The 14,270-nt window shown below is 31.1% G+C and overlaps 1 long non-coding RNA gene across 1 annotated transcript; it reads left to right on the plus strand.

Moving 5' to 3' along the window:
• The first annotated feature begins 1,430 nt into the window (after positions 1-1,430).
• Positions 1,431-5,755, plus strand: LOC107846890. Its single transcript, XR_001667206.2, has 2 exons — positions 1,431-2,565; positions 5,459-5,755. It is a non-coding gene; the product is annotated as an uncharacterized LOC107846890 (long non-coding RNA).
• The last annotated feature ends 8,515 nt before the right edge of the window (positions 5,756-14,270 follow it).

The raw sequence follows: 14,270 nt of genomic DNA on the forward strand, positions 1-14,270 counted from the left end.
AACCTTTTGGAAGCACAGGTGTAGTCTATAGAATGATTAAAGCCCTTTACTACCACCCCAAAAAAAAAGGAAAAAAAATATTCTATAGCACTTTTTAAAATAAATAGCCTAAATTTGAAAACTTTTTAAAAAGTGGTCAGTCAGATATATTATTTTCGCTTTATAGCTATTTTTTAATTTAGGTCATTTTGGCCTATGTAATCCATATACAGTCCATATAAAATACTGATACAGTCTATATACAATACTGATACAATATTCAACTTGGACAATTCGGCCCTTTTAAAAATATTTCAATTTTTTTTTCGATAAATTTTTTAAGTGATCAAATATTCTGCTTTTTTTTATTGTTTAAAAATAATAATTAAATTATATAAAAACGATATAATTGTTAAATAGAATATGTATCTATATAAGATATATGTATAGAAATTGTATAGTTCTATTAAATATGTATAAAAATACATAAAAAGTGTATGAAAATTATAATTGTTGTACAAAATGTGTAAAAAAATCTATAGTTATTGTATAAATTGTGTATCAAAACTATATAATTTTCGTACAGAATATTTATATGTATAAGATATGTATAGAAGCTGTTTTAAAATGGTATAGAACAAGCCCATAAATCGAAATAGATAGAAAGTGAAATTTAAATTTCATGGTCATTTTCATGGAAATATTTAATTTAAAGTGTCGTTTATGTCGTTTTCCCGAAAAAGAAATGCTATATATATATATGTAAAGAGTAGAGGTGTACATAGGTCGTGTTGGTCCGATTTTTATTAAAAAAAAAAAAATCAATCATATCGGTTTATTAAAACTATAAACCAAATCAAACCAACATAAAATTGATTTTTTCGATTTAGGTTTTAGTCCTTTTTTTTTTTTGATTTTTTTGATTTTTTTTTTATAATATTTAGTTTTTACAATTATATTGTGATCAAAGATTAGATTAAATATGTTTTCACTCCTGTGCTAATGAAAAACAATAATTATGAAAAAATAAGGAGCGGAAAACTCTCTTGAAACTAAAAAGTGAGATGAAGAGTGAAAAATTTAGGTTTTAAGTTTATATTGGATTTTGGATCATTTAATTATCAATTAATGAACAAATATTACAACTTAAAGGCACAAATCTAAACATATATCTACATTTACTTTCAAATTATTGAAAATTACTAAAACTAGTTAAAAAATTATTTACAAATTAGATTATAATTAATATTTTATGTATAAAAAAGTTCGAATATTATATATATATATATATATATATATTATATCGATTTGATTTGGATTCTGACTTTTTTCTTGTCAACATCAATCCAAATTAAGAATGGTTAATTTTTTATTTTTTTTTAAAAGTCAAACCAATTAAACTAAATTATAAATTAATTTTTTTCTTGATTTGATTTAATTCGTCGGTTGGATTTAACGATTTTATCTATACACCCTTAAAAAAGAGCAGTGGAACCTGCGGCAAAGCTGAGGAAAGTGTCCTCTGCAGACTCTTTTTGTTGAATTTGTACTGTTTGAGCTTTCGATGAAAACAAGAGCAAAGCTGTACCAAATGGAACCTAAAGCATCTCATCAACACAGAAAACGGAGGAAACTCACAATCCCCACGTTGCCAGATGAACTTATCACAGCAATTCTTGAAAGGCTTCTAGTTAAATACCTCTTACAATTCAAATGTGTATCCAAAAATTGGTTTGCTTTAATTTCTAGCCCTGGATTTGTGAAGGACCATCTCAGTTTTTCTGCTAAGGATTATACTCACTATATATCTCTGTTACCATTTCGTGATAGTATGAAATATTGTTCTGTTGGTTCTTTATTTCATGACAATTACGGAGACACTTGATTTGGATTATCCTCCTATGACTAAACCGTACGGAGATGTTTATAGTTCGGGTTGTGTTAATGGGTTGATTTGTCTTTATAATGGGTTTGATGGGTTGGTTCTGTGGAATCCATGGATTAGAAAGTACAAGGAAGTGTTCGGCTTTAGGCCTACGTACCTGGGATGTCGTATTGTGGATCGACTAAGTTTGCGAATGGACGGCTTCATTGGGTTACTACTGGAGGTGGTGATGGTTATGGTATCATGTCTATTGATTTGGTTGATGAGAAATGGGTAAGTGTGGAGTTGCCGCCTTGCTACAAAGAAGGAGATTTGAAGTTTGGAGAGTTGGGCGTGTTGGGACATAATCTTTCCGTGCTTTGTAATGTAATCATCAGAGAAGTCACTCTGATGTGTGGGTAATAAAGGAATATGGGAGTTAAAGAGTCTTGAACAAAACTGTATACCATCAGAATAAATATATGCTTTCTCCGCCTCTTTGCTTGTCCAATAAAGGTGAAATTCTGCTCGTGTTTGAATCAGCTTTAGCGATATACAATCCAAAGCATGAATCTATGACATATCCACAGGTTACTAATGTTGATGACAGTATTCACGCAGAACTCTGTATCGAAAGCCTAGTTTGTCCGATTTCAGAAAACGAACATTTGTCAGATTCAGATGAGTACTCAGATGAATGACAGTTGTATAGTTAACGACTTGTAAGTATTCCCTCTCTGCATTTTTCACGTGTTTTAAATTCTGCTTATTTTGTCAAATATTGAACAGGTTGTTGCATACCGTTTTAACGCCATATCACTTAGATATCTTGGTTGTCCTTTTTGTTTTTGCCTTCTTTTAAGGAACAACAACATTTTGCAAGGACATTTTTTGTATTTCGTGTTTGGTGGCTTCTGCGCTTCTAAGTAAATGACATTGGATGTTCTTTCTCCTTTTAAAGTAAGAGTAAAGAGCACCAAGGCGTAATTGAATATGCCAATGATTGTTTGCATAGCCCTTGGCGGAATCAAAGCCTAAACATGTTTAATGATCGTTTTTAGTGACACTTATTGAGGCGATAGATGAATTACCGAGATCATTAAATAACTATTAACTAACTTCTGATATATTATAAAGTTTGGATGATTTTCCTTGCTGCTTAGTTAATCAAAAAGGCGGAATCTTCTTTTACTTTAGTAATACCATTGACTTGGGAAAAGTGAGTTGAAGGAGAAAAGAATTTTAGGAAGTGTTTAACTGCCGTAATCTTGAGCGTATCAACCTCTTCTTCACTGCTCACTCTCCATTTTTCCAAGCTTTACTTGGATGTATGGCATGTGTCCCATTTATATTTTAATGGCCAAGATTTGCTTGACTAAAAAACTAACGTGGCCAGAGTTGAGAAGGTAATAGAGATGGCAATGGGGCAGGGCGGGACGATTGCAGTGTGGGTTTGGTCTAAAGCTGCAAAGACTTCAATCCGCCTCGTACCACACCGTGTAGCATTTTTTTCTATTTTCAACCCTCCCTGCCCCACCTAGCAAAAAACTTACTTTTTAAAATTATTTTATTATTTAAGATTAAACAAACCAGCTTAAACATTTCAGTTTTTCTAAAAATGGATAGTGTAACAACTATTTTTACTTTAGAAGTTTAATTAGTTTTTTCTCTTTGTAGTTTCTCTTCTTGTTATTTTTCCTTGTATAGTAGACTAAATTTGAAGGGGGAGTTGAAGTAACACCTTGCAAATAGGCTTTGACAGAAATGTAAGATAAAACTGTGTACAATAGACTGTTGTGGTCGGGCCATTCCCCGGACCCTGCGCATCGCCGGAGCTTTAGTCCACTGGGCTACCTTTTTTTAGTAGACTAAATTAGAATTGTTATGAATCGGATAGAATAAGCAAACCACAAGCAAATGGAAAAACAAGAACACACAGATTTACTTGGAAACCCTTGCGGAAAAACCACGGGCAGAGGCAAAAGAATTCATTATAATGGAGAGGAGTAGAATGTGGAGACAATAGTCTCAATTTCGTGTATATGAGAACAACCCGAAACAACCCATTAAACGCACTTATATAATACGTGCATACAAATAAGTCCTAGGCCCAAAAACATACAAGTCCGCCCCCGCACCCCAACAAGAACAGTGGTGGGCTTCGGGATCGAGCCTATCGGCCCTATCCCTACACTACCACTATAGACCCCATGAAAAATTACAAACATGGGTCGCACCGCGAACTTTTCAAGGCCGGATCAACAAAATTCGGGTCACAAACTCTGACAAGAATGTTATCCAAAATGTTCAACATAAATACACCAGATATTCCTACATAAATTGATTTATCAATTCTAATCTTGGAATGTTACTCAAAATGTTGAAAATTAAATACATCATGTATCCTTTAAGGTGTTTAACACTTCAAGTCACCCAGATTGAAATTAGGATCTAAGAAGATGGACCAATTCTGTCATGGCAATAAGACTTAAACATACAACCCGCAACCTGCCCTGCCCAACATCAATTAATAAAGAATTACTTCTCCCCTCCCCTCACTGCACAACTTTAAACCCACCGCGCACAGGCTTAAACCCGTCTTTCCCTGCAACTGCACCACCCAATTGCCATTCCTAGAAGGTTGATGTTACCATCAATTAAAGTAAACAAAAATTGTTCTACTTTAGTAAGAAATTCTCATTTTTCAGAAGTTTGAATCATTCTGGGTTTGTTAGAGTGGGTAAAAGTCCCACATTGGTTGAGGAATTGACTAGTGGTTTGCTTATATGGACTTGGGTAATCCTCCCCTCTTGAGCTAGCTTTTGAGGTTGAGTTAGGCCCAAGGTCCATTTCTTGACATGGTATCAGAGCCAGGTCCATCCCCGTTTTGGGCTCCCGGTCCACGCGCCAGTGCCAGTTGGGCCTGGGCGTGAGGGGGGTGTTACAGTGGTTAAAAGTCCCACATTGGTTGGGGAATGGACTAGTGGTTTGCTTATGTGGACTTGGGTAATCCTCCCCTCTTGAGCTAGTTTTTGAGGTTGAGTTAGGCCCAAGGTTCATTTCTCGACAGGGCTTAGCATAAGGCACAATTGAAAGCATTGTTGCAGTGTCCAAGAACTTCTGAAACTTATATCATTCTTTTCACTTCATCTTTTTTCCCCTTTACAGATAGGAAGATCAATTTCTTTTTATTTTTTGAACCTATACACTAATGAGTTAGTTTTTTCATTTTCTTTCGCCCTCGTCGTTTCCTATTATTCAACTGCATTTAATACATTGCTTACTTCTGGATGTAGGCAGCTGTGCTGTCTCTTTCCTCTCGATTGTAAATTATAAGCTTTTCATTTAGAAAAGGGGTCAGGAAGTTCTATTCCTTGTGTGAACTTTATTTCACTCAAATTGAACCTCTTTGTGATGTAATCAAAGACCCACAACTCACAAGCGAACTGAAGAGGAAATTTTTCGTGGTTATGTCTCCATAAGAAATGAGCCTTTGACCTGGCAAATAGGTTGATGTGGACTTACTTTGAAACTAACCTTAAACCAGTATTTAGCTCATAAATTTTGCCGCCTCAATAAGAATAACTTAAACTCACGTAGTGTCAATGATTGCAGGTCACTGTGGAATCATACATGTTGTACAGGGAAAGATATGTGGAGTATGCTGGTGGCTTCTGCTCCTTAGTAAATGACATTGCATGTTCTCTCCTTTGAAGCAGTATTTTAAAGAACATGTTGTGTCACTAGACAAAGAGTAAAGAGCACCAAGGCGCAAGTGAATATTTCAGTAATTATTGGCACAGCCCTTGACAGGATCTTTGGCATAATCAAAGCCTAAACATGTTTGATGATCGTCTGTACACAATTATATGTTTGATAACTTGCTCTACAAAATCTACATTTCATGCTATACATCTCAAGTAATTTACTTCTTGTTAAGTACACCCAACAAATTTGAACACTTAATGATTATTTTTTAAAAAGAGGGAGTAGATAATTTGCAAAATATTTTATATTTTAGATGAAATGTGTGAAATGAATTGTAGATTTGGAAATAATTTACTATATAGATAAAAAGAAAATTACATTGTTTAATCATAGAAGATTATTTCGTAATTTTTTCCATATGACATATCATACTTGCGTAATTATAAAGAAAGTTAAATATCTCTCTTTTCTCTCTTATTATAGTTGTCTTTTTCGCGTTAACAGCATATTAGATAGTTATTTTGGAAAGATAGGAAATCTTGTTCTCGTGGCTTGGAAAGAATCTCACGTAGAACTTCATCTAAGTCGATCATTACATATAAATAATATATAGTTCATCTGGTAACAGATCTCACTTAGAATTAATATGCTTCGTGACTTGGAATTCATATATTTGTTCCGTCTTAAAACGTTGATTTTCATCCATTAGCAAAATTTATTGAAGTCATCTGATCAAGTTAAAACTAGATCAATAAAAGAATTTAATTATTAACTTGATATGGAAAGTCTTCAGTATTGTTATTTTATATTAACCTAGTATTGGTTAAGAATTTCTATGTATACCAGTAGTAGAGGCGGAGCCAGGATTTTAGGTAAGAGAGTTCAATATTCAAAGAAAATTAAGTTGAAGGGGATTCAACACCTACTATAACCACATAAAAAATAATTTTAATTATGTATAAATAGTATATTTTTTCATCGAAGAGGTGTCGTAGGGGCTGGCTCCGGTTCTGACCAGTAGTGAGAAGGTGAGATTATAACAAACAATTGTCGAAGCATCTTGACCTTGAATTACTTTTCCATTACACGTCCTGTTATGTTATACGTGAAAAGTTATTTTTTATATCCTTAGGTTTTTATCATACTAACCATCTTTGAGTTTGTCCTATTCAATTTTAATGAGTTCAACTATATCGATATTCACGAGCAGTAGAAGATCCACCTTGTAATCAGGGGGTTTATCCGAACCTTTTTCGACGAAAAAATATGTATTTTTATATTATTTTTATACAGTCAAAAATATTTATATATATATACAGTAGATGTTGAACTTCTTTGACTAGATCGTATATTTACTTCTGAACCACCTCAATAAAAATCTTGGCTCTGCCACTATTTACGAGGGTGCTATTTCTTAAAAACATTATTAAACATGTGTCAGATCTAAGTCCCAAAGACTCCATCCTTTCATCTTGATAGTAGATGAGATGATTTTTAAGTCTATCAATATTAGAAGTGGTATTATTTTTAAGGCTCGAGGGTGAGTCGTATATTTGGCCTATTTTATTATTGATTGAGAAGACGATGGATTCATGTTTCATCGCATTAAAATGGTAAGACATAGGGTGGAGTCTCGATGCACCATGATAATAAAATGTTGGGTTCAAGTCCCACTGATTTATGGTCTAAGACACTTTTATATGAATAAGAATTTGAATCTCAATGCATCATACTAATGATATAATGATGACTAAGACATAATAATGTACATGTTTTGGTGAAAAATCATGAAACATGTCTCATTGATTATGCTCAATTTCATGAAATGAATGTGATAGATGTGCACGATATGTTTGAAAGAAGATAAGTGATAATATTTTCATACGCTTATTGTGATTAGAAAAATTCTCTACATTATATGCATGTCTCGATTTGCTCTCGAAGTGAATATGACAGTATTCAACATAGTTTATTAATACAGATGCGCACTAGTTGGATGAGATCACGACTCACCTCTAAAAGATATTAAATAATTGAGAAAAAATATTTTAAAATTTACTCGTGTAGTGAATTAGAAATTTATTCATGTAATGGTAAATCTGAAATTTACTTAAGAAAAAAATCATATGTCATGGTAAACTTGAAACTTACTTATACAAGTAAGTTCATAAGTTGGCATGAACAATTATGACACTGAAGATGTATGTATTGAGTATCAGACATGTAGTGAAGAACTAGAAGATTCTTCAAGCATCCTTTATCTTTCTTGTTCTCATGATAAGTTAATTGGACCAACTAATGTTGGGATTGGATCCCTTAAAATCAGAAAAGTATAAACGATGAATATGGGCATGTTTACCTATCATGTGATAAGTTGAAAAGATGCATCAATAAGATAATTACATAAATGTTTATTGTCAGCATACAGTTTGACATTTGTAAAGTTGCTTGCTAAATATAAAGTGAGTTGAGCATAATTTTCAGATTGTGTAATCAAGCCATTAATGTTGACTTATATTCAAGCTGGTTTGGTGTTGAATGACTCTTATAAATAGCTTAACCATTACTTATGAGAACAAAGTTTCATTTATTAGTCTGAATCACAATATATTGCATAAAATATAATATGCAGCAGACCAATAAAATATGATCAAATTCCTTGTCAATTGATTCAGGGTCAAGAGCCAAATATTTTTTATCTAATAATTTTTGATGTGTGGTAAATGATTAATGGATATATCTATGATGCATAGAGATGGATTCTCTAAAGTAAATTGAGATGTATTTTAGTTTTCCTAACATAATGGTAAGATAATAAGCAACTAAGAAATATGTTGTGAATTATCATAAATATGATCTTCATCCAAAAAATAATTCAAGTCAAATACTAGGAGCTTTAGCTGATCCAAAATTAATTTCATATTTATCTGTGGATCTCCTATTGTGTATCCCTGAAAGAAAAAGTCTACAACATGCATGAAGCGTGGTAGACCATAATCGATTCCAAATGAAATAATCCTTGAAAAGGATAAGGAGCAAATGATCATAATAAAGAGGCAATGTGCTCTTGAAGATTTTACGACATAACACTTTATGAAATTTTATGAGAGGCTCGGGTACCTAAAAATAATAAAGTGATGAGATCTCAAAATTTAATGTCACATTACGAATCAATATAAATAATATATCATCGATGATATCTTTGATACAATATGATGCAATATTGTAAAAGGTTATGAGTATCTGAATTATAAGTTAATTTAAGCATGTTGATGCAAAAATACTTATCAAGTGACACAAAAGGATGCATCTTGGTGAGCATAAAATTTATTTAATTTGCAGCCCAGACACTAAAAAATGTCACACATAAAATGTTGAATATTGTTACTTGACAAAATCTATATGAAAATACCTGAAGAATTCAACATGCCTGAAGCATACAAAAATTTTTGGGAAAGTTATTGGTAATCCTTATAAGGGATAAATTGATGATTTGAATATTATTGAAACAGATTATCTTCTAAAAGAAGTTGAAATGAGAAACATGCAGAATATATTGAATTGGTCATGAAGTATTGTATCTTGTGCAATTGATGCATTTATATGTCTTATTATAAATATTAACATGATATAGTTTTACTTTTATATGGAGATACTAAAATAAGATCACTTGCATATGACAAATGAAAAGCCTCATATGAATGTGTTTACGCGAACGATTATAGTCAAGTTTTTTAATATACATGATATTCATATGATCAACATAAAAGTTTGATACAACATATTATCTATTGTCATGATGAAATATTACGATCATACCAAGTTATTTTACATGGCATTCAAATTATGCTAAGATAATAGTTACTCATGAAGTAAGACAAAAATCATGTATCACCCAACTAAAGAGGGGATTCATAAAAGGAGATAGAACGAAGCATATTTTGCTAGAGTTTTTTTACAAAGATGAGTTCAAAAGAGTGGTGATATAAATGTGCAACGAATTCATTCAAGTGATAATATGAATGATTTATTCACCAAGTTTTATCAACTATAACTTTCGAGAAGATGCTGCACAAGATTAATGTGAAGATTCAAGATTTTGAATCATGTCCCTATCAAGGTGAGTCAGTACGTGTTGTACTCTCTTTTTCTTTTAAGGTTTTATCCCACTGAATTTTTCTTGTAAGGTTTTTAGTGAGGCAACCAAAATGCATATTATTAGAGATGCATACTCTTTTTTTGATTTTTTCACTAGAATTTTTTCTAATAAGGTTTTAACGAGGCACGTTATCTATTAAATAGTCATTCAACAGATAGTGTTATAAATATATTTGTATTATGGTGAACTAGTATAGGTACCCACGCGATGCGCGGTATACTTTTCTATAAAAGTATCATTAAGAAAAATATATTATCTTACTCATTTGAAATAATAAAATTAAATGTATATGTTTAAATCATAACAATTTTTTTTATCATTTTGAAATAATAAAATTAAATGTATATGTTTAAATCATAACAATTTTTGTAATCAAATCTCTTCTACATCTATAGGTTTAATTTTATCTCATACTCTATTTCAATTTTTACTTTCAATTCAACTTCAGAAAAGTTAGTTAATTTTGTACTTAGACTGAAAAAGAATTTATAAGTGCATGAAACAATTCAAGAAGTAGCGAAAAAATATCATTGATTTGATATAAACGACTCGCAAAATTAGCAAAATAATTAAAACAGATAAACGTAAATTCGCAAGTTAAATCATGAAAATAATAAATTAATCAAAATATTTAAATACATATGATTCTATTTTATAAACTGCCTAAAAGATAGTAGATATGTAAAAATATATCCGCACTCATTCTTTATAAAAATGATCGAGTAAGTTTCTTTATATATTTTCATTCTCCATTGCATTTGTTGATTTCTCAGATAATCATTTCACATTTCTGATAATTTCTAAGATATCTTCATACATCAGATTTGTAGGAACTTCAACTTCCTTAGGTATATCTATAACAAAAAGATAAATATAAAGTCAATCATAAATTTAAAATATCTTAAAATATTATATTAAGTACAACAACATACCTTGATAGTTATTTTGAGAAATATGATGAGCTTTGATTATAATCTTTTTATCCATCGTAAATATAACTGTTAAAAAATAAAATGTAATATTTATTATAAATAATAATAAAGTAATTAAAAAATTAAGTTAAACATGAACAACATGACTTAATAGTTATATGAAGAAATATGATGGACATTATCTATAACCGTTTTATCCATGATAGAAATTCTCTAAGACCCAAGAAAATATATTAATAAATAAGTGTATGAAAAATTATAATAATAAATTTAATTTACTTCTTAACTGTGGGACTAAATGGTGGTTCATATAAATCATTAACTTTGTATATGATATTAACAACTTACCTATATATTGATCAGAAAATTGAAGACAAAGCTTCGACAGAAATTGAGCAACTTCAACTAGTAACTCATTGGGAGTTAGTAATAGCAATTTGCACAAAATACTATAAACAAAATATACTAACTACATTCAATATATACAATTAAGACATGTAAAAATAAAGAATAATCAATATCTCTGTGAATGAAACGATCATAGAATATTCCCTCAGAATAAATAAAATTTGAAAATGAATATGATTAATAACTAAAAGAGAAGAAGAAAGCTTACACTGACATGTATCTCACTCAAGGTGTATATGTATAAGAGTTTCTCACTCAAAGTGCATATATATAAGAGGCCGGTTACAAAGTTTGATAGGCATGCAAACTAAAATTCAAATTCAAAATTGAATGTGATATGAATTTGTTAGAAAGACAAGATTTTGAAATATTATGATTATCTTAAGTTTAAATTAAAGATTCTAATATACTACTATTATTATTATTTAAATTTAAATTTTAATTCTTTATCTTTCAATATATATATATTTTTTGTATGTTTGATTAAATTAATAAATTTTTTGATATTAATGATTCTATTCATTTTTTGCGGCAACAACTCATATAGCATGATTATTGATTAATAAATCTAATTTTCTTTTAAAAAAAAAACTAAGTTTTTTGTTTTGAAAATTCGAAGTTTAATTTTGAAAAGATATTGTATCTCCAATAAAATATAAAAGAGTAAAAAAATAAATAACATTTTATCAGATTGGTTAGACTATAATAAGAGTTTGATTAATATTTGAATATATTTTAAATTGTATTTGAAAGGGATCAGCTTACATTCCTAATTTCAAGCTAAGATATTCTTAAACAAAAGTTAACATTTTTAAATAGAATATTTATCTTTTAATTCAAATTTTTTATTACAATGTTATAACCTTGTCCTAATAACTAAAAGAGTAAAAGAAACCTTACACTGATATATGTCTCACACAAGGTGTATATGTATAAGAGTTTCTCACTCAAAGTGCATATATTTAAGAAGTTATAAAGTTTGATATGCGTGCAAACTAAAATTCAAATTCAAAATTGAACGTGATATGAATTTGTTAGAAAGATAAGATTTTAAAATATTATGATTATCTCAAGTTTAAATTCAAGATTCTAATATACTACTATTATTATTAGTTAAATTCAAATTTTAACTCTTTATCTTTCAATATGTCACGACCCAAAAACGAGGGTCATGATGACACTTGTCGCGGCGTACCTTGACAAGTAAGCCTATCACCCAAATAGATACAAAAAGAGAAAAAGACAGAAATATCCCAAAGTAAGACTTCTAGAACGAAGCTGAACCATATAAGTAATCATAACAATGCAGAAAGAACTTATCTAAAATACCAATCATGCCCAAAATCAAGTGTCAATAGTATAAGAACTACTAATACAATTCAGGAGTCAAATACATCAGAAAAATAACCACAGGAGAATAATATCTGTCTCCGAATACTAATAAAGACATAACTACTATAGAAAGATAGAGGTGAACTCCAAACGCATACATGTTCAGCCGCTACCTTGGAGGCTCCAATAATCGCCCGAGTCAAGCAAGCTGAGGCGCACTCGAGCTAGGACCTGCACCGAAAGGGTACAATAGGCATGAGTATGGTCCACTTGTACTCAGTAGGTATCATAGGACGACCAAGAAAAGTAGTAAATAAAGCAGACAAAATATACACTAAGGGCACGTCACCTACAATCAGAAAATATCCCACAACAGTAGCCCACACGGTTTGCACTAACAGTTCTAATATATCACATATATTGCAACATCACAACCAGATAGAACAAAAGTATGCATCATATCACATATAAGTAGAACAAGGGGGAACAAGCATATACAAGATCATCAAATAAAAGTAAAAGAAGATAAGACAATTACATAAATGGCAAGTCAATATGACAACCCAACACAATGTAAACGCAATAAAGTAAGTGCAATGTATATGATGATGATTCACGAGGTCGTCGTACAACCTTCGGGATCGTCGCACAATCTCCGTATACACCTACGGAGGCAAGCCTCCCAATGCAAGACCCATAGGGGGTTTGTCAACCCGTATACAATTCACATATCTCAAGTCTTCTTTTCGGCACATCCTTCGAAAAGAATTTTATAAGGTGTTACAATATCTCCTCCCTGACACATCCCTCGAGGAGGGTTTTAAAAAGGTGTTGCCAGTGTTACTCAGGTGTTGCCACGGTGGTACCAATGTTTCATGAATGAGTATGATATGAGATATAATGCTCACAACCAATCACAATGAGTATTTTCACAATCAACCACATGATATATTTCCACAACCAACCATAATGATATATTTTCACAACCATGTGAGCCAATATCCACTCATTATTTTTGTTCATCCATGAATTTCCACGTGTCTCATATGTCAATAAAGTATGAATATAATCACAATATACCAATGGTACCACATTAAGCATTTTTACCACACAATATAATTATTCACATGTATTCAAGGTTATCAATACACATAAGACCCCACACGGACACATATATCACATAATATCTCAATTTCAATGATTACATCACATATAGGCCCCACATGGGAACAAGACATAGATAGTCATTTTTCATGATTAGTTCTCACCCTTAACATGCATTTTGTACCATCATTTAGTACTCAGCCCAGTCTGAAAAAGTTAAGCCATAACCTACCTCAAAAGTCGAAACTAGTCCGCTACACTTTGAACCCACGACTTTATTTTTCACGAACAATCTCGAACTCCACTAAAAATATCAAAAATGGAATCTACGCATCAAAATAAAATCAACGACACCCATATTGACTACTTTTAGTTCGGGATCAAAACGGACCCCCGAAACGGATTTTCAAAAAAGAAGGGAAAAATTGAAACTTTACTTCAAAAATATGTTTCTCATATCGGGTAAAACCCATTTTTATGCTTTACCGGGTAAAATAGAATCAAAGCTGTTTTAAAAGTTAAATTGATGAAAAACTAGTAATTACAAGATAAAAATATTATTCAAGTGAAAAAAAAGTTAAATTAAGGTTTAAAATCAAGCCCTAGGATTTTTGGGTTTTTGAGAAATTAATCAAGAAATTACTAAGAAAAGGGTGAATTTTTATCTTAAATTCGTAATAGAATCAAGAAATATGTGTTAATCTATCTATTCAAACTCCCATAAACTTTACTTTTAAGCTCCCAACTATTTAAGGGTTTAACTCCCAAGAGGTAAGATGAAAAA

The sequence above is a fragment of the Capsicum annuum genome, chromosome 11, assembly GCF_002878395.1.
Source record: "Capsicum annuum cultivar UCD-10X-F1 chromosome 11, UCD10Xv1.1, whole genome shotgun sequence".
Classification (NCBI taxonomy): Eukaryota; Viridiplantae; Streptophyta; class Magnoliopsida; order Solanales; family Solanaceae; genus Capsicum; species Capsicum annuum.